General features: G+C 39.0%; 1 pseudogene; it reads left to right on the forward strand.

Annotated features, from left to right (window-relative positions):
* Positions 1-704: 704 nt before the first annotated feature.
* Positions 705-17,075, forward strand: LOC140952493 (uncharacterized; annotated as a pseudogene).
* Positions 17,076-18,587: the final 1,512 nt, after the last annotated feature.

The following is an 18,587-nucleotide window of genomic DNA, read 5'->3' on the forward strand; positions in this document are numbered from 1 at the left end:
GCTTGTAAACAGTTCTATTAAATAAAATTGAAGCTTTGCAAACAATGAAGTGTTGTACAGCGAAGCGATGTTATGCTGGTTGTAAATGTCAGTTTCGTCATGTTTTGAGCCAACGTTTACTGCCAATGGGTTTTTTTTCTGCGCAATAAGCCCGGCGAAACGGTGTCAGACGATATAATTCTAACATGCATCTACACTATTCAGCCGTAAATTCGTGATTGACAATCCCGACTTTTCCCCAGTCTGAAATAATTTAGGCAAAGTCGAAGCGATCAGCGTTTAGGGCATCCCCCACCGGGGATGCCCAAAACGCTAGGGATATGGGAATGCCGGGATGCCCAAAACGCGGGGATGCCCAAAACGCCGTGACAGCGCCCCACCCATTTTTGAAGGGAAAAGCCCTGGGGACGAGGTTGTTATAAAGAGTCAAATAAAGGGAGTAAAGAAAGGCAGGGACCAACTCTAAGTGTCCGTTTTACAGAGGTGTCCGTTAAGAGAGAGTCGACTGTACTAGCATTGGGTGTGACACAGCTCCTTTAAAAAATTCTCTCGGCGTGCGTGACCAAACGAGATCTGACCAAACGGAGATCGCGTGATACCGCCCGCAGTACAGTATGGGTAATACTTTACCAAGTCGGTCACTGAACTGCGAATATCGTCTTCCGCAAAACTCTCCGCAATCCTTCCCCAAGTATCTGAATCAGTCTTCTGAGGCGTGTTGAGTACAGAGCAAGTATTGTTTATGCGTCGGTGATCCCTTTGTAATCTCAAGTTCAAGATATAGAACGGACGAAAGCTCTTGGTAAGTTTGTTTCTCTGACAGTATGCTGCAGACAGTCTGCATGATGCTTCCGTGCTGCTTCCCCCATGCTTCTTGCCTTGCTGTCAGACTGTTGAAGAATTAATGCGTGTTCATTTGATAGTCAGTGATAAAAGTGCGAAAAGTGAGATCATGACTATGAGTAGGGTTTTTTATGTGATTGGTACTTGAAAAGAATGCATTTGTATTCACAAAGCATAAAATTTGCATGTTAATTGTCACTAGTGGATTCATTTGCAGCGCATACATGTAACTGTAGCTTGCGTAACAAGCGCCCTGAGCAAGCGTTTCTGTTTGGCAGATTTTCTGTTTTGGCCGCGCGATGTAATTGGTACTTGAAAAGAATACATTTGTATTCATAAAGCATGAAATTTGCATGTTAATTGTCACTAGTTTCTGTTTACTTGTAATCTTTTTATCAGAGGGTGGATTCATTTGCAGCTCATGTGCATACATGTAACAGTAGCCTACGTAACAAGCGCCCTGAGCAAGCGTTTCTGTTTGGAAGATTTTCTGTTTTGGCCGCGCATGAAATGGAATGAGAGCCCAAAAAATGAAAGAGGGGGAAGGGGAGGTAAGAAAATGTGTGTAGACAAACCCCTACATGAAACCTAAGCACACAAGCGGTGAAGCCGCGATAAATGTCGTGGTTTGCAATCGTGCTGGATGAGGTAAGAACTAGACGGATTTTAAGAGAAAAGGCAGACTGCAAACATTCTAACAATTTCTGGGATTTTTGAAAACCCCGCTTGCTGGAGAACAGGGCACCTGCTGCTGATTGGCTTGGCTAGTCAAATATTATTGACCTGTGTCAATCAAAGGTTTGTTTCATACTGAGAGACTGTGACATGCATATTTATTTTCTGAGGTTATTGTTTATTCTGGTCTACAAGATTGGCCCTCTAATGCGAGAGCATTTTCTTTGTTGACCTCTTTTGAAACGTAAAGCACTTCTTGCAGCTAAATACGAGTTTTAGGTTGTTCAACTTTCTCCAAAGTGTCCCCTGGATATGAATAACTAAAAGCCATTTTCTTTTGTCTGTGAATACAATGGTTTTAACTTTAACTTTAACGTTATTATTCCATCGCTCATGTAGTACAAACTCAGTAAAGCCAAAGCCGGGGGCTTATACGGCCTGTACTGGTCAAAGTGACAGAAATTGTTTAACATAGAAATGAAGACTGTAGGCTAAATTACAAAACTAAAACAAGATACAAAACTATAATTAAGTAAGTTTACATGCATGCAGTCGAGAGACAAAACCAGTGACAAATAAGCTGACAATAAACTATGAGAATCCTGTATTTAATATTCTATTCAGGCTTAAAAAGTAAAGTTTTTGTTCCTTTTTTAAAAAGTTAGTGGTGGTAAGGCTGTTACAGATAGACAAGCTAAGGGAATTTCATTCCAAATAATCGGGGCTTGAGAACTAATAGCAAATTGACACGACTAGGTCACATTTTATGCAAGTTGAAATGAGAACGAGTTAGATGAAAATCATGATTAAAATGGAGGAGCAAGGAGAGAGGGGCAGGTAGAAGGCAATTAAAGTGTGAGAATACAAAACAAGAAACATAAAATTTGTAGAGTGAATGGAGAGAAAGTTTGTCATGGAAGTATTTTTTCCTGGCAAGAAAATTGTATTTATTACGGTATTTGTTGTATATCTCAACTTGTTGAGTGCAGTTGGGTTTAACTAGAACTGTTTGTAAAAAGAATTTTTCCTTTTACAAGAAGTAAAGAGAGCTTTTGAGAACCAGGGTTTGAAGAGCGGCGAGATTCAGAGCATGCAGGTTGAAGAGGAAATGATATACTATTTGCTGAAGTAAGAAGACTAGAGAATGTGTCATAGGATTCATTTACAGAATTGATGGAATAGACTGAAGACCAGTCAACACCTTCCAGTTTAGACCTGATTTCTGACATAGTTGTTGAGTTAATAAGACATACAAATGTATTTTGGCGTTGTGGCTCAACAATTATTTTCAAGTGGGTAACTTGAAAAACTGGGAGGTGATCAGATCAGTGTAAAGAATGCCACTATTCATTTTAAGTTCAAGATTGTTTGTAAATATGTTGTCAATCAGAGTTGCTGTTGAGGAATTGAAGTTATGCGAGTTGGTTTGGAGATCAAAGGAGGCTGTTAGATGTCATAAGATTCATGAACTCATATTTAGGTTGATGAGAATGAGAGTTGAGGATGTTGATATTAAAATCACCCACAATATATTAGATAGCTTATTCTCAAGACTGATGGCTGACAAGATATCTTCAATATGTTAAAGTCATTAAGAGAGGCATCAGGAGGTCTAAAGAGGCAGCCAACAATAATATTTTTGATGTGAAGTATATGAAATAATTCATTTTTGAACTGCGGTTGTAGATGAGAGTGAAGAATGATCATTGCAGTAAATTTTCCAATTTAAGCAATTGGAAAGAATTTCGGGCTTCTTTCCAATTGCTTTATAAATTGGAAAATTTACTGCGATGATCATTCACTCTCATCTACAACCGCAGTTCAAAAATGAATTATTTCATATACTTCACATCATTTCACTCTTCACGGGAGATATGAACTCAATAAATTGACCTCGCTCCCAATGTGTGGCTTCATAGCTCAGTTGGTAGAGCAATGCACCAGTAACGCGGAGGTCACAGGTTCGAATCCCATTGAAGCCCTGATTTTTTTCAGGCTTCTTTCCAATTGCTTTAATTGGAAAATTTACTGCAATGATCATTCTTCACTCTCAATAATATTTTTACCATGAGGTTGCATTATTTCCACAAAGACTGATTCGTACAGTGAATAGTTTGTCAGAAGATTGAAGATCAGTCCTAGGCTTAAAATTCAAATCAGACTGAATGTAAAGACCAACTCCACCACCTAATTTATTCTCTCTTAAATTGGAGATAAAATGGCAGCCGGGAATATTAAAGAGATCAGAATTAGATTTATGTAACCAGGTTTCAGAAACAACAACAGCAGAGAACAACATATGAAGTGAAAGAAGATATTCTGACAGGTCGTCAAAGTGTTTAGGGAAGCTACGGATATTAATATGGAAAATAGAAAATGTATCAAGAGGAAAAGGAATTTTGTTAAATTGTGAAGAGGTTAGATAGATGCAGTTTAAAAGTAATTCTGAATTTGCAGTAAAAAAAAAAATTGGGGTTAGCAGTCAAGGTTAGAGTTCATTAGCAGATGAGATGTCTCAGGGTCATCAAAAAAGGGAATAAACACTTTTTGCTTAAGAAATTCAGGATCAAAATTTCCTTCAAAATTAAAGTCGAACAGCTGTGCAAAGAAGAAGAAATTCCAAATTACGAAGAATGGATTCCACCTTAAATTGAAGCTACATCAACTATGGAGAATTGCATTGTCAAGATTGCTCTTTAAGCAATGATTACTTGGTAACAACTTTTGAATTAGCTTAACAGTCTTGTGACTGTTCTGTTATTGCCACTCTCTGTTCAGGCCAGCCCATGGTTTTGGTTCTACACGTGAACTTCATCAGTTGCCAGGTTGCATTTGGCTTTGTTCTTAGTTGCCTTTACAAGAGCAACTCTAGTTTTTCTCTGCTGTTGAGAGAATGGTACACCATTCTGTCTAGCTGAGCTTTCATCTTGTACAAACACCCGTGTCAAGGATTAAAATTCTAGACTTGAATGCTTGTCACATTTTACCACCTCAAATCCAACTTTCTGAAGGTTTTGAGCTAAAAATTCAAAACTTCATCCTTGCAGTCCTTTCTTTTAGAAGGATTAAAAAGATTTAACTTTAAAGCCTACATTAATCATTCAGATTCATTGAGATTTCTTTATTCCCGCCATCCATGTGTTGCTTCAGAAATAGAAAGAAACTTTATTTGGTTACTTCCACACACATCATTGAAAAATCACTTCTGCTCCATGGAAAGCCAAACATTTTAGTGGTCAATTTGTGACAGCTGATGACAGCATCAAATGGTGGTGCACGTGCTTAGAAATAACAGGCCAAAAGGGTGGTTTTCAAAATCCCGGGGTTTGTCTACAAGTATTTCCTTACCTTTCTTTCCCACCCCCTCCCTGCTCTTTTACTTGCGCCATTTTTGATGCGGTCTTGGACTCTTGTTTCTTGTTCTTTGCTCCGAATCCACACTGAACTACTTACTATGGAGGCTAATGTAGTTGTCGTATTTGGCCTCTGATAAACATTCATCCAAAAGGGAGAGCAGTGGCTCATAATTACAGCAAAGTTTATGTTCTTAAGTGCCAGGGTGTAGACTGCAAGCAGTCCATCATTTCTCTTAATATCCGTCGAGTTCTCAGACATGGTGTGTTTGGCAAAGAAAACACTTTAAGCCAAAAAGGGAGTGGGCTGCTCGCTGCTTGTGCATTCTACCCCAGCTACTTTGAAGAAAATAAGAGACTGCTCGCAGTCTACCAGAGTGTGGGTCACAAAACTGTGAAAGAAGTGTGTAATTTTGGTAGTGTGGAAGTGTGGTTATGGAAGGTAGGAATTTTGTTGCTAGGACCAAATGGTGGCTCAATGACACTGAAGTTTAGTGATCAGGGTTAGGAAAATTAGTGAATCAATTTTCAGGTCAGTTTGCCCAGTATGATGACCCTTAACAGAACCTGATTCACTCAGTTTCCTAACCCTAACCACTATAAACTTCAGAGTCATTCGCTATTCGGCAGCCAGAAACCTAGCTGGAATTTTGGAAGTTAGGTAGTATAGAAGTTTTGAAAATGTTTATCATAATATATTGTTCTCTGTTTTTATGTATCTTTTTGTAGATGTTTGGCAACTTTGATATTTGGTAACAGCATCTTCTGTACAAAGAGTTTAAACAGGCATGAGTGATGACCAAGTGTGCAGCTCTCACAAAGTGAAAGTCACCATATTGGCTTCTGAATGGGGATCAAGCAAAGGAGGGCTTTCTACCATAAACAGAGAATTAGCCATTCAGTTAGCCAAATGCCCTGAAGTGGAAATCACTTTCTTTTTACCACAATGCAGTCAAGAGGACAGGAAGGTTGCCTTACAAAACAATGTGAAGATCGTGGAGGCAGCACCACTACCTGGCTTTGAACAACTTGAGTGGCTTAGCTTCCCTCCAGATGATCTGCAAATTGATATTATTGTGGGTCATGGTGTTAAACTTGGTAAACAAGTACAAATCATAAAAAAATCTTAAAAGTGCAAATGGCTTCAAGTGGTGCACACAGACCCTGAAGAACTTGGGATGTTTAAAAACTATTCCAACCCAATTTCAAAGGGTGAAGAAAAGCACAAGACTGAAGTAGAACTGTGTAAAATGGCAGATCATGTTGTAGGAGTTGGACCCAAGTTGAGTGAGGCCTTCCGCTCATATCTACGTAGCTGTAGAAAAGATGACACTGTTCTTGACTTCACTCCTGGAGTATTTGAAGAGTTTGCAGCCTTGAAGCAGGTTCCCAGTGAACGGCAACAACGTAGTGTCTTAGTGTTTGGTCGGGGAGATGTAGAAGATTTTGAATTAAAAGGGTTTGACATTGCAGGAAAAGCGATTGCTGCATTAGAAGATACTCGTCTTGTGTTTGTTGGAGCCCCCGATGGAAAACACGAAGAAATAGCAAAACGGTTGACTGAATGTGGTGTTCCTGAAAGGCGCTTGAGAGTAAGAGGATTTGTTAAAGAGCGAGAGAGTTTGAAGGACTTGTTTCAAGAAGTGGATCTTGTAATCATGCCTTCAAGAACAGAAGGCTTTGGATTGACAGGACTTGAGGCCCTATCAGCTGGTCTCCCTGTGCTTGTCAGCAGTAACTCTGGTTTTGGAGAAGCTTTGTGTTGTGTAGCTTTTGGTTCAACATATGTTGTTAACTCAGATGAACCCATGGATTGGACCTCAGCTATTAAGAAAATCTGGGCCAAGGACAGGAAAAGTCGACTGGAGGAAGAGAAAATGTTGCATGATTCCTATGACAAAAAGTACAACTGGGCAAAACAGATTAAAGATCTTACTGAGAAGATGATCAGTTGGGTTCACGGTATGAATGTCAATTTGATCATGTACATTATTTTAATCATGTATTACTTTATTAATTTGCACAAATTATGTCAAGTAATAAATATTATTATTATTTAGAAAATGAATTGAATTCTATTAAATTTATTCTTATTGTTATCATTTTATTATTTTTTTATTTCTTTTTCTTTTTCTTCTGCAAAAAAATATTTTCCATCATACATTTGAGAGCTTGCTGGTTGAAAGTGGTTTTTTGGGTGACAGACAGCAACTAGGAGTGGACAGTGGTTTTACTCAACAAATTGTCTCTATAAGAGGGTTAGACACCTAGTAATACAAAATATTATGGTAGACCCATGGTTGTGTCATGGCATGTTAAGAGGTAAAAGCCTTAATTCCAGTTGCCATTTGCAGGTTTGTCAATTAAACCCATAACCTGTAACACCTGGAAAAGGTCTTGAAAAATAGAAAAAAAGTCTGTGGAAAAATAGTAAAAACTCTGGACCTTTTTTTCATAGCTATACAACAATACAAAATTGCTTAATAAGTGATTTTTTTCGCTGTGGTCAATTTCCATTCAATCCCCCCTGTACTGAAGACATTTAATCACAGAATATCCACATTGTACCTTGTTTACCATATGTTTTCAGTGCATCATGAAAAAAGCTTGGATCTGGTGTTTTTCAAGGTGTTTAGTGATCACCTATTAATTTTGTTAACCTTGAAATTATCTGGAAAAGTAAAGTATTGTTTTGGAATCAGTCTGCACAAACCCTGTAGTTAAAAAGCTTGTAGAATTTGGCAACGGTTAATTACTTATAGCAACCATAAAAAGTGAAAATTTTGGTTAATGAATTTTTGTTGTTCTCCCTTATAGATCCTGAATCAACTCACTTTGTTTGCACTAATGAGAGATTAAATTATCCACATTTATGTCGTCTTCTAATCACCTTGGGTTCAAAGGCACTCAGGGCAACCTTTGACAAAATAATTCCACCACAGAGTCTTCATAGGTGTTTGAAACATCAAGCACACTCTAAACTGTTGTTACTTCGAAAGCGAGGGGTGTTAAACTCACTCCAGTGGAGTAAATTGTATCCTTCTTCATCCTCTGAAGTGACATCTGCAAGCTTTGATATCCCCCTCTTGATAGTGCTCTTAAGGACAATCTGTAATCTGAGTCCTCCACCTGCTGGCTGGGACACACCTCCTCTCACAGCAGACACCAGTCGTGAGTCCGACATTGTCCGTGTTAGGTGTTTTATGAATGCTGTGTCTAAACATGCTGGAGACGGCTTCATCAATGATGCTGTGTTCAGTAACTACTGGCAGCAGATTTGTGACACTTTGTTGAGATTGGGAGGAGCCCGTTATGGAGATGCCATTGACGAAATAAGGGATCAGGAAATGGACCCTCTGGAGGAAGAACATTTCAGGGAACTTCTAAAGCAGTGGAAGAAAGTGGAGGATGATATCAAAGACAATCTGAATGAACTCGAAAGCGAATTTAAACAGTCAGGTTAGCTTTAGTAGTAGGCATGCATTGATCTTGCTGTTATATAGCTGAGTCAATAATAGGTCGCTTTGGGCATTGGTAATTGGGTACTGGGAAGCTATTGTTTGGTGGTCACTCAAGCAAATCATCGAATTGTTCTCTATGCCCAAATACCCAATGCCCAATCACCAATGACCAGTTGTCAAAGTAACCTCAATTGAATTGGGTGTCTCAAAGATTCAGAGCATCTTGGCTGCCCTTGCTCAGCAGTCTTGATTCCTAAAAATAACAGAAATCTTAGTAAGCATTCTTTCAGGTATACATTTAACTAGTAATAATCAATGAGTGTGGCCGACAGCAATTCAAAGTTACCACGCTCTCCGTCTTTCTTCAATTCTGTGCTTTACGCAAGTTTCACGTGATAGGTAGTCAAAACACGTACATGTGATCGGATTGCCAGTTCTGTGTGTTCCATTCATTTTTAGTGGAGTCCAAATGTAGCTGTTAGAAGCTGGCTACATAAGCGCTGTGCATACATAATTTCGACCTGTAGATTAGAACTGTGTGCTCCTCTTGTTGCCCACAGTAATTGATTAATGTGAGTTAAATGCAAGGCTTAAAGATGAAGCCTTTGATAACCTGTGTTTAGCTTTTCCTTGTTGCATGGAAGCATGAGGTGGTACTGGGTCCACATTCCACTAACTTTAGCGCTGCAACGAAACTGACATCAGGATATTTTCATATTTTTTCAGTTGGATTCAAAACAGAATCATAAATTATTTCCCTTATTGCCCACCGTAATAAGCAAGCTACTGTGTAACAAGTCAAATACTTGTTCTCATGTCAAGCTCAAAATATTTCTTAAGCGCAAAGAGCGAGCTAGAAATTTTTTATGTTTTTGCTGGCAAAGTGAGACACTACTTCTGGAACCAGAAACAAGAAGCAAAGGACTTTGAGAAAGTCTATTATGCCCCTTGAAATTAATCCATAAAATTTGCCACAGCGCACACCTATCAAACGTATTGAAAATGTAAAAACAACTATCTTTTTTTCCAGCTCAGAACATCCTTCCGTCCTTAGAAAATTTGCGATGTGATGCAGACCAGGTTTGCAACAAAACTAACCTACCATCTAATCTGAGAACGGTTGCAGCGAAGAAAGGATTCTTAATTTCTGATAACCAAGCATCTGGGAACTGTTTGTTCTATGCACTGTCAGAGCAACTGAAAAGTGTTAAAGGAATCCAAATCTCACACAAAGAACTAAGAAACACTTTGGTCCAGTTTCTCAGAGAGAATGCTACTCTGGTAAGGCGATGATGTTCTCCCTCAATTGTATGCTTAACTTCATCCTGAGAAAAAAAAAAGGGCAGGGGCCTTTAGTGTCTCCTATAAACTCCAAGACTATAAATTGAATTTGATAATCTCCTGAGCCATACCATATTATAATTTGGGAACTTTGTTGATTTGTACCTGTAACTTAAGGGGAAGGGTGTACTGCAAAAAAAAGAGACGATGTTCAGATATTAAATTCCTGAGGGCGAGCATCTCTGAAATAGGGGAAAGTGTGTTAGAGCATCTTTTTTAACTTAATATGTCAATATATCATTAGGAATAATTTCTTAAATAGGGTAATCACTTGAGAATGTGTGCACCATACATGAAAGCTTTTCTTTTGAAAGACCACCCATCATCAAAGTGAAAAAGTATTTTCGGTGTTTATATAGTTGGCTGTACCTGAAATATGTATTTTTTGCAGTATTTTCTGACCTGTTGTTGTCGTCAGTTAACTCAAAATTCACACCATTTGTATTCTGATTAATCAGCTAAAAGCTTTTAAAAATCCACTAATTGCTTGATTGTTGTTGTTGTTGTTTTATTTTATTTTTTTTTAGCATGATGGAACATCCTTGTTCAACTTTGTTTGCTGCTACCCATCTTGGCTTGAATATTTACAAAGCATGGCAAAAGATGGTACATGGGGTGATCATGTTGTTCTTCTTGCTGCAGCAAATCACTTTCAAACTTCCATCCGTATTATCAGCAGCCTTGATCGTGAAATAGTTGTCTATCCAGAACACGCAGTTGCTGACCCAAACCCCCTTGTGTTGGGACACATTCATGAGTTTCACTATGTTAGCCTTCAGCCCAGAAAAGGTACAATACTAGTCTCTTCCCTGTCGCAATCAGCCAGGTTTGTTTTACTGGTGGAAAATGTGCTCCAGATATCAGTCCTCTGCACTGCGGTGTGGCGTTTGTGTTCAAGAGAAGTGAGAGTTGCTAACTGCTTTTGCATGGATTTCCTTTCTACAAATCATCCCAATGAGTTTCTTAATATTGTAATCGCCTTTTTGTAATGAGGAAAAATCATTTCCTTCTGAAATTTTAATAGTTTTGCCTCACTTCAATTTCGTAGTTATACTCATAGGAGTTAGATCCTATTCAGCCAGATATTTTTCAGATTTGCGGACGCAACAAAGTGTCACTCGTTTAGCTTAATGAAAGTGAGTGTGATGTCAAACAGGCGAGTTTGAAGCAGTTCACAGTAAAATATCCACGCTTTATACGGAGTGACTGGAATCGTAAGCTAATATTGGCTTTGCGATTTTACACTGAGAGATGATTATTGTAATAAGAAGAGTTTATTCATGGTGTCTGGTGAACACATGTTACCCTTTATAAATTACAAGTTTAAGGCGCTCGGCTCCTAGATTTTTTTCCCGAGTTATACCGTAAAGGGAACAAAAAGGTATTCAAAGATTTTTTATTTCCAGGAGTGGCGGACTGTAATGTCCATTACTCAACTTGTCCAAGAAAAAATGTGTATTTATTGTGAAAATCAGCGCTTTCGGTTTAGAATAAAATATTGGCATGTCACTTTCATGACTCCATTTCTATGGACGTATACACTTTCATGATTTGCAATTTTGGTACTGTGTTATTGCTAGGTGATCCGTACGTTATCTAAGATTATGTCAGTTGTCAAAGGTTCATTATTGACCTTCTAACCCATCATGTACTGTTAACAGTACAAATTAAAAAGACAGTGGTAGAGAATGCTTTTTTATCGACTGACGGACGGTTCTCCCGCCTCAGTGAATATAACTGTGAGGATCTAATGGCCGTTGTTTACTATTTTTTATTTTGCCAGATGAGTATTTTTTTCAACGGAATAAGAGGAGTAATGAAGGGTACATGATGGAGAAGGACGAAATCAGAGCAAAACGAAGAAGGACCATGGAAGATCATAAGGCTTTTAGATGTACAGGTACGAGTTCATGATATGCACCTTAACCACAAACCTTCTGTAATCAAATCCCCCCCCCCCAAAAAAAGGGCGAATTGTACCGCTTCAAATATGCGATAGATACCCTTTCAGGGTACCAATCTCGTCTCCAGAGGCTGTGTTGCTACCGAGGCAGGTAGACCACAATTAAAGGATTCGCGTGCCTTTTGGCGCTAGATGTTAACGATTTAGGTGACTTATGGCTTTGTTTGTCAACCCATCAAGATGAACTCTTGTGTTTACATTCCTTTCTCACTGCTGACGTCGTTGTTTGAACCTCAGAGTTATGCAACATAAGTATGCTGCAACTAAAAGAACTTTCATTGATTCGGACTTTCGGCAAACACAAGCTTGACTTGGCTTATGAAATTCTCAGGAATGTGACCACAATCGAATTTAGGTAACCGTAAGGTTATGTCGGGTCTATATCCCGTTAATTCCAGTGCTGCAGTGAAGTCGAGGTCAGGATACTTCCATTCGGGGGTGGAAGCGGAGACGTAAAACAATGAATCATGAATCTCGGAAAAAATGTGAATGAATCATGAATCATTGGGTAAAAAAGGCAGGAATCATAAACAACGAAGGACAAATGATTCCGCTTCCACCCCCGAATTTCCATGCGTTTTTTAATAGAATCGCAAAGTACTTCCTGGGTTGTGCTCTAGCAAAGCCCGTTGTTCTCTGGCGCCCAACTTTTGCTCCTGGACGACTAGAAAATTTCAGTCTTTTCATACAAATCATATGCTGGGCACCGTAGATTTTACAGGTTCAGAGCATTAGGGACCCTTCAATTTTCCTTAAAGCACAGCCTTGACTTCTGAAAGTGTGTCATATTTCCTTCTCAAACTCATTAATAATTCATTAAGAAAATACAAAGGAAATTAATGTTTAATGAGTGTTTGGAAATCGGATGAAACACTGCTTAGTATTTGCATCCTTAATTTCTCCTTCAAAAATGATTTTGTTTGAGAAGAAATATCAAACATTCGACACAGTGTTTCATCACCAGATGAAACACCTCGAAGTTCGTCAAAAATACTCCGCTGCGCGTCGTATTTTCAACTCTCTTCTCGGTGTTTCATCTGGTGATGAAACACTGCATCTCATGTTTGATATATTACCTAATCATGCGCCCTCCATAATATACAAACTAACAAGTCAAATACTTGATAACGTTTAATCAGCGTGTATGAATATTGTTGTTTAGATTTGTCATACCCAAACGACATTTTTGAGAGGATCCGTCAACTGTATACAACTCGTGAACAACGCCTGCTGCCTGTCCCTTGGTGTGAAGATTTCAGCTTTCATTTGAATGATATTTTTACAAGATTAAAAATCTTGGGAAAAGAAAAGACCCAAGGAGTACTTACTGACGAGATAACCAATATGACTGCTATCTTTAAGGCCCACGCAGAATGTCAAAGCCCGAGAACAATCTTGATCGAGGGAGATCCTGGCATGGGAAAAACCACATACTGTCAAAAGCTGGCGTATGATTGGGCAACTAAGATGGACAAATGGGATCCATCTTTTCCCGAAATTGAAGTGCTATTGCTTCTCAAATGTAATGAAATTCAATCAAACATCTGGGAGGCTATTGATGATCAAATTTTACCCGAGGAAATGGAAGATCAAGCTAAGGAATGTTTCTTTAAATTCATTCGCGAAAATCAGTCGAAAGTTCTTTTAGTTCTCGATGGATTGGATGAAGTGGATCCTAGTAGCCTCAAAGTACTCTCCAGTCTTATTCAAGGTAAAGAACTTTCAGGTTGCCTCATTGTTGTCACATCTCGTCATGAGGCTGGAAGTAAAGTAAGGAGGTACTTTGACACTCTGTGGGAAATCGGAGGATTTACCAAGAAAGATGCGGAAAGCTTTATTCTTAAATACTTTAAAAACATCAAGAAAGAGCACTTAGCCAGGAAACTTATAGAAAGCATATTTGAATCACAACAGGATAGAGACCTGAGCATATGGCATGTGCCCTTTCGATCTGAGCCACAACAGGATAGAGACCTGAGTGAATTGACAAAAAATCCCTTAAACACTGCCTTACTGTGTGTTATTTGTGAGGATTTTGAGGGCGTAATTCCAACGAGCAGAACTGAATTGTACACGGAGATTGTTCTTTGTGTTTTAAGAAGATATGAACAAAAGCAAGGTTTAGCGAGCAAGAATGAAGATCTAATGACCGTTTACAAAAATGAATTAATAGATCTTGGAAGAATGGCATTAGAATCTCTTCTAAAAGGAGAGTTGTATTTTGAAAAACATAAATCTGATGGTGGCCTCATTGTCTTATCCAAGTTCGGATTCCTTTCACTTCAGGCTGGTGGCAGTAAGAGGAAAGTTGTTGTGCGTTATGCATTTCTTCATAAGAGCTTTCAGGAGTTCTTTGCTGGTTTCTATCTTGCTTACAAACTCATTGAGGGAGAAATTGAGTGCAAATCAGTGGTGACTGACCAAAGATATGAGAACGAACTATATCAAGTCTTTTTATTTATGATCGGAATTTTAGTTTCAACAAGTGAGAAAACCGCAGAGTCCCTCGTAACGTATATGGCTAGAAATATCACAAGTCTTCAGTCTGCACAAGACGTTTCAAAGCGTTTTGTACTTTATTTAGGATGTTTATCAGAGTATGAAAGTTTAGTTTGCACCTTAGGGGAGCACCTTCACATTCCTTATTTGAATTTGGAGGATAAATTGAGGCAAAAAAATCTGGCCGGGTCTCTTTTCAAGGCTCTTGCAGTCAGCTCCTCCTTAACTAATTTGAATTTGGGGGGGAACAGTATTGGTGATTGTGGAGCTGCAACTCTTTCCCAGGCTCTTGCAGTCAACTCCTCATTGACAAATTTGGAGTTGAGAAACAACTTTATTGGTCCTCCTGGAGCTGCGTCTCTTTCCCAGGCTCTTGCAGTCAATTCCTCCTTAACTAATTTGGATTTGAGTTTGAACAACGAATTTGGTGCTTCTGGAGCTGCGTCTCTTTCCCAGGCTCTTGCAGGCAACTCCTCTTTAACTAATTTGGTTTTGTTTGGGAACAGAATTGGTGATTCTGGAGCTGCGTCTCTTTCCCAGGCTCTTGTGGTCAACTCCTCATTAACTAATTTGGAACTACATTTGAACAGAATTGGTAGTTCTGGAGCTACGTCTCTTTCCCAGGGTCTTGCAGTCAACTCCTCATTAACTAATTTGGGTTTGAGTTTTAATAGAATTGATGGTTCTGGAGCTGCGTCTCTTTCCCAGGCTCTTGCAGTCAACTCCTCCTTGACTAATTTGAATTTGGGGGGGAACAGTATTGGTGATTGTGGAGCTGCAACTCTTTCCCAGGCTCTTGCAGTCAACTCCTCCTTAACTAATTTAGATTTGAATACGATAAGTATTGGTGCTTCTGGTGCTGCATCTCTTTCCCAGGCTCTTGCAGTCAACTCCTCATCAACTAATTTGAGTTTGAGTTTCAACAGTATCGGTCCTTGTGGAGCTGTGTCTCTTTCCCAGGCTCTTGCAGTCAACTTCTCCTTGGCTAATTTGAATTTGGGAGAGAACAGTATTGGTGATTCTGGAGTTGCATCTCTTTCTCAGGCTCTTGCAGTCAACTCCTCCTTAACTAATTTGGATTTGAGTGGGAACAGTATTGGTGATTCTGGAGCTGCGTCTCTTTTCCAGGCTCTTACAGTCAACTCCTCCATAACTAATTTGGATTTGAGTAGGAACAGTATTGGTGATTCTGGAGCTGCGTCTCTTTTCCAGGCTCTTACAGTCAACTCCTCTATAACTAATTTGGATTTGAGTAGGAACAGTATTGGTGATTCTGGAGCTGCGTCTCTTTCCCAGGCTCTTGCGGTCAACTCCGCATTAACTAATTTGGATTTGACTGGGAACAATATTGGAGATTCTGGAGCTGCTTCTCTTTCCCAGGCTCTTGCAGTCAACTCCTCCTTAACTAATTTGGATTTGAGTTCGAACTACAAAATTGGGTGTTCTGGAGCTTTGTCTCTTTCCCAGGCTCTTGCAGTCAACTCCTCCTTAACTAATTTGAATTTGACTGGGAACAATATTGGAGATTCTGGAGATGCTTCTCTTTCCCAGGCTCTTGCAGTCAACTCGTCCTTATCTAATTTGGTTTTGTGGTTGAACAGTATTGGTGATTCTGGAGCTGTGTCTCTTTCTCAGGCTCTTGCAGTCAACTCGTCCTTAACTAATTTGAATTTGAGTAGGAACAGTATCGGTGATTCTGGAGCTGCATCTCTTTCCCAGGCTCTTGCAGTTAACTCCTCCTTAACAAATTTGAATTTGAGTAGGAACAGTATTAGTCCTTCTGGAGCTGCGTCTCTTTCCCAGGCTCTTGCAGTTAACTCCTTAAGAAATTTGGATTTGAGGTGGGAACAGTATTGGTGATTCTGGAGCTGCGTCTCTTTCCCAGGCACTTGCAGTCAAACCCTCCTTAACTAATTTGAATTTGAATATAAAATAGAACAGCATTGGCTATTCTGGAACCACTGTACTATCCTATGTGAGCACGGTTAATACAACGGTGCACCTAGACGATCTTGTTCTTGTTGATGATGAAGAGTTTGAGGAAGAAGGAGACAAGGACAAGGAGAAGCATATAAATAGGTACTTTTAACGTACAATCGTTATAGAATAAAATGATAATCGTCATATTTAGAAAAGTTGTTGAGTGTTAAAGGAAAGTCAAACGGAGCATTTCGGGGACCTTTTTGTGAATCTAACAGAACATTTGTAATTCGTATTCTTATATTGCACTGATAGTCTCCTTTGTAAAAATTATTACATTTACTACAACGTAAAAACCATTATTTCTTTAATTCCGATTGGCTAATGAAAAGGAATTTTATTTTCGTAATTCGTCAAAGAAAAAACAGGGCATAATTACTTGATTATGATTGGTCGGTCATTAGAATTTCTTGTAGTTGATTGACTATGTGTGTATTTACGTCGTAAGTTTGCTTGCTGGAAATTGTATAGGTAATAGCATGATTTGTAGTGATATTTGGCATAAATACCACGAGTGATATTTCGAAATTGTTATACGTAATTTCACGAGCCGTTAGGCGAGTGAAATTTGAGACAACTTTGAAATATCACGAGTGGTATTTATGCCAAATATTACGTACAAATCATGCTATTATTTGTTTATACTACTACACGCAAATGTTTTGTAATCTTCACATGTAGGTATTTCAAATTAAGCTGAAATACCACTGCTCTAAGCCAATCAAATTGCAGAAATTTCTCATGTAGTAGTATAATGAGCAAAATTAACCAATCTCGCGGATACCTATTGTTCTCGGGACATTTACTTCCGGTTCAATGAAGTTCGTAGATCTGTCATATTACGCGCAGTCATGCTTAGAGGCTATAAGAGCGCTTCAGCTCTTGGTTGCCAAGAATGGACGACGATGATCATTGATATGATGTAGGTGGAAAACTAGACAACGAATGTAGCACACTATTGTTTTCTCCTTTTAACTCTTTTGTTTCGTAAAATCGCGGAAATGTGCATATTTCACGTTAATAAAATCACTTTGCCTGACTTTGCGGGAATTTTGTGTCTTCAAAACTTAAGCCACAGAAAGAAAAATTAAATTTTACATTTATATACGCGCGTGCGAGATCTTCATATGTCGTAAATAAACTCACTGCGAGGTGAGTAAAATTGTTTGCAGAAGCTGGCACATGAGAGAGATGAAATAATTCGAAAGATGTTAGCAGCGGTGCGATAAGTGCTAAATCGGAAAATAGTTTGTCCCCCTCTCCGTTTTTGTTTGTCGGGGGTAGGGAGCGGCTACACGTAGGTTAGAAAAATAGTATAACCGATTTTGGGTTACTATTCTCCGATGGAACACAACAGATTTCCTCCAATTTTACTATTCTTCGATTGAGAAAGCTTATATGAAAGACAATTCTCCGATTATATGGTTCTTTCGATTTTAGCCAATTTATCAATTTTTATCAATTTATATCGCCTCCAAGTTTCACGGACATTGAAAACAAAGACAGCAGTTAAAATGCCTTCCTTGTTTGTCTCGTGCATCAAGAAAATTTCAAAAAACCTATGAGTTGTCCAGGAATTCCAGGAGTAGTGCAGTAATTTTCTGTTTCTTAAAACACTCAAAGCAATAACTAATTTTCATTTTTATTTCTGTCGGATATCGCATTTAAAGCCCTCCTACCTTAAGTGAATAAGTTTCTATTTGACAGAGCGATCTACGAATAGCATATTCTTAAAAGGAAAGACTTTTCACACGCAGGGAAAAGTTGAAGCTTTTCCCGTGGGGACCATGGAAAGGCGTTGTTTCTGCAGCTCCCGTGCAGGCTAACTGCCCAATGGAATACTATATTTAGATAACCATTCGGCGTCATTAAGGGCCAATAAATCCACGCAATAATTTTGTGTTCGTTCCAAATCGACGTCCAAACCACTTTGCTAAACTGCCCCATTGAAGGGGGAATGGGACATGCAAAGCCTTCTGGGAGTTCCACCCGCCATTTTGTCTTTTTTAAATATACGCCACTAGCACATCTCCCATAATGCACCTTTTTTGCTCCCCAAAATTTTGCATAAGCATTGTTTTCCATTTCTCTTGGAAAGGCTGTAATACTTAGAAGAAATGAAAAACAAAGCTTATGTAAAATTTTGGGGGGCAAATAAGGTGCATTATGGGAGATATGCAAGGGGCGTATAGATGGAAGGTAGTTCTTGAATGGGCATAGCTCTCATGGGCAGCCCAATAACTACTGAATGTCTTCAACAAACTGCTCATATTTTCGTCCGAACAAGAGAATCGGAACTTCCCCTTTAATGATCAGAAGCCAACTCGAAAAGTGATTGCAGAAAACCTCCACAGGTTTAAGCAAACGTCTAAATCAGGGGGCGCATTCATTAACCTGTGTTTTCCTGCCTTTTCACCCAGAGACCCCCTCCAAAAAATCTGGATTAATTGTAAAACAAGTTTAGTACCTAAC

Source organism: Porites lutea, chromosome 11 (genome assembly GCF_958299795.1).
Source record: "Porites lutea chromosome 11, jaPorLute2.1, whole genome shotgun sequence".
NCBI lineage: Eukaryota > Metazoa > Cnidaria > Anthozoa > Scleractinia > Poritidae > Porites > Porites lutea.